The sequence below is a fragment of the Pantherophis guttatus genome, chromosome 1 (assembly GCF_059756535.1).
Source record: "Pantherophis guttatus breed Tessera chromosome 1, ASM5975653v1, whole genome shotgun sequence".
NCBI lineage: Eukaryota > Metazoa > Chordata > Lepidosauria > Squamata > Colubridae > Pantherophis > Pantherophis guttatus.
The window spans coordinates 226,690,329-226,693,928 of NC_142063.1; the positions used below are offsets into that span (position 1 = coordinate 226,690,329).

Below are 3,600 nucleotides of genomic sequence, written 5' to 3' on the forward strand. Positions count from 1 at the left end.
CCCCCTGCTCAAGCAGGAGACCCTACACCATTTCTGACAAATGGCAGTCCAATCTTTTCTTGAAAGTCTCAAGTGATGAAGCTCCCACAACTTCCGAAGGCAAGCTGTTCCATTGGTTGATTGTTCTCACTGTCAGAAAGTTCCTCCTCATTTCTAGGTTGAATCTCTCCTTGGTCAGTTTCCATCCATTATTCCTTGTCTGGCCTTCAGGTGCTTTGGAAAACAGCTTGATCCCCTCCTCTCTGTGGCAGCCCCTCAAGTATTGGAAGACTGCTATCTAACAAATTTTCAGCTCTCAACTTATTTACTAGTTTTAACTTGGTTCTCTTTCTTCTGCTAATGAATTTCACTTGTCAACTCTACTCTGAGCAACCTGAATGACTTTTGAAGGCTGACCAATCCAATGATGAATTGGGAACTGACTACTTATGAATGGTGCTTATAGTGTGTGCCAATCTGTGTTCTGGGGACTCTGTGGCACTGAATCTTACTGTGTCAGCTTGCTTCTTCTACATCAACTAACTGTTGGCAATGAATCATGCTGGTGATGAGGAAGATCTCCCCACAAAGAACTAGGCTAGTCAACCAGATCACTTTCCAAAGTTCAGAGATCAGAGCAGGAAAGTTGTACTTTGGCATTCCACCAAAGTTTCTTAAGAGGTTCAAATTTGCCAGTTGGCTATACAAACCTTCTATAGTTGGCATGCCAGAAAACCTATTCTTAATTTTTTTTAAAAAAATTGTACAAAAAGCAAAGGAAAATATACAAAATTATAAACAAAAACAAACATAGAAACCATATTTACAGACTTATCAACATCAATAAACTGAGGCCATGATTCATTGCAGTTATCCATAGTTGATATATATTATATAATTCTGGAAACCACTGAGGCCATTTGTTCATGTTTCTGATGATGAATAATAAATCTTTTGATTGTAAGTCCATTTTATTTGTCCAGAAGTCAATTTCCATGCAGTTGAGTTAGGGTATCCAGCACTCTTCAATGTCATGCAGCTGGGAAGCAAGAAAAAAAAGGGAAATACAAAAAGAAGATCTTAATTTTAAACATATTTTTGAAAGTTGTCGTTTGCAAGTGATGTCTAACCAAACTTGCATTGATTTGTAGGTGTTTTATAGATTCTTTGCTGGATGGTTCAGAAATAGTTGCACTGTCATTTTTTTATCTCTGTTATTTCTGCTTGAAAAGATTACAGGGGGATATTTTAAATTTTTATTGCAATGTAACCCGTTTGGGTATCTGACTGACACTTCCCAAAGTAAATCTCTAGTGAAAGATCTGCAATATCTGCTGTTTTCACATCATTCTACCCAAACCTGAACCAACTGTAGTCATTGTGATTCTTTCCCATTCTCTATATAGACCATGGGTGTCAAACTCGCCATATCACATTGCCGTCACATGACATTCTGTGATGTTTTTCCCATTTGCGGAGCTGGGATGGGCGTGGCTTGGATATGACGGATCTGGCCCATGGGCTGCCAGTTTGACACTCCTGATATAGACAAAGCTTTTACTGAATTAAATCTCAAATCAATTCAGATCAAATGTCTTTAAATGCTGAATTAAAATCAAATTGTGTTTCTAGCCTAGGAACAAATCTCCCGCCTCCCATCAAGCCTATCAGAATGAATTTGCCCCCGAATCACAAGCTCAAATCTAGTTACATTTGAAATTCCAACCTTCAATTCAGATTGAATCAGGGCTGATACAAACAAAAAAATCACTGGCTGAATTATTGTTGATTTTGTGTGAAATTGTATTATCACCCTTCCATTGTTTCATTTCTTGAATGGGCCTGGCCCAAGAAACTGGCTGATAAATAGTGAAACGAATGCTTTGAATCCACAGCATTCTAAAGGGGACTTTTTCCTTGGAAATTGAAACCACATGCTCCTTTTAAGCCTCTGGACGGGATCTAAGCTACAGATCTGGAACAAGCTGAATGGATTACTAAGCACACACACTGCCAATAACAATGATGTCATTGAAAACATGGACACAATTCTTGTTATGAATCCAGGGAAGTTTAAATACATATCGACTTCAAGTGAGAGACATTAAGATGTGATTCTAATGTGTGCGAAATAGCCTCCTGTGCAAAACATTATTACAGCACATCTTTCTTCTTTGGATAGTCTATCACTTCATTTAAGGAAATAAGTCATGAGCAAGTTTCTGATGGAAATGGTTAGAGATTTATGCTGTTCCTGTACACCAGGGGTCCCCAAACTTGGCAGCTTTAAGACTTGTGGACTTCAACTCCCAGAATTCTCCAGCCAGCTGCCAAGTTTGAAGGCCTCTGCTGTACACCTAAAAGACTCTGAAACCATTTGATATACTTAGTAGCTTTATTTATTACGGGCTTATAACTAGATCTGGTCTAAAACTAAAATAACAATGAATACAATCATCTATTACAATTCATTATATTAGAATATAAAATAGGGCGTCTCCAAGCTCATGATGGCCTGTGGTATGTGATATTAACTTACAGTATATATATGTATATATATTAAGAATTACACAACAGTTAGGATTCGTTATATTAATCAATTTTAAACTGATGGAATGTCCATACAACAATAAAAGAACTGTGGTTTTAGATTATAAAAAAAAATATCAAAATTTACTCATTAGCTACCTTTCAGCCAGGATTTCCAGGAGGCCACAAAAACTATCAAATATTCTAAAACATCCTTTTCTGTTGACCAAATTACAAAATGAAATTATTTTAGCTAGCTGGCTAATCAACTTGAAATAGTTTATTTCACAACACCATGAGCTGGTCAAAGAAGTGTCTTTATTATTTTTAAATGACTCAAGTAATATGCATGATGGCTCCATGAACCAGAGGACTAACTCTCTGCCCCACTACTTCACTTTCAGCTCTCACAGAGTTAGTCCCATTCAGGCTATCATTTTTTTTAAAAAAAGAAAAGAAAATAACACCCCAAAGACCCTTGTTTCACTTGTATTCTTCTTCCTCCTCCTTCCCATTGCCCTTTGCTTATAAGCCAAAGGACAAAGACTATCTCAATGCCAATTGATTTGCAGGGTGGGGTGGGCAGGGGAGACAAGGGAAGGTACCACTGGCAATCTTTTTAAGGGAGACTCAGGAGAAAAATCCCATTAAATAAACAAAAATTCATTGTCTTCTGCCAAACTCTAGTTCATGGTTGCCATAGTTACTTGCTTCTATATAAAGAAGCATCACTTTCTTTTCTTCACCCCACTAGAGCCGGAAAAGTATTCATGCATATTATGTATATGTCTTGTCAGTGGCAGGAAAGGTATATTTTTACAGCAGGCCTGAACTTCTCTACTCTAGCCCAAGCCAGAGTTCAGAATGAACTTGACTGTAAGCAAAATTTCGCTAATTCAAAGATGCCGCGAGAGCAAATCAGCACCGCATTGGATAGGTCATTAAGGCACCTTGCTCATCCACCCTGCATTTCTTAAAGGGACACCATCATAACTTCCTTCCTAGTATGCAGAGCTGCAAGATATTTGCATAAGGGGATCATTAAACAACCAAAAAAAAATAATAATAAATAAAAGAATGCCTTTGAATGTT

At 37.6% G+C, this 3,600-nt stretch overlaps 1 long non-coding RNA gene across 1 annotated transcript; it reads right to left on the reverse strand.

Moving 5' to 3' along the window:
- Positions 1 to 843: 843 nt before the first annotated feature.
- Positions 844 to 2,727, reverse strand: LOC132711069 (uncharacterized). The gene is made up of 2 exons (XR_009621841.2): positions 2,668 to 2,727; positions 844 to 1,018 (listed from the first exon to the last, which is right to left on the reverse strand). It is a non-coding gene; the product is annotated as an uncharacterized LOC132711069 (long non-coding RNA).
- Positions 2,728 to 3,600: the final 873 nt, after the last annotated feature.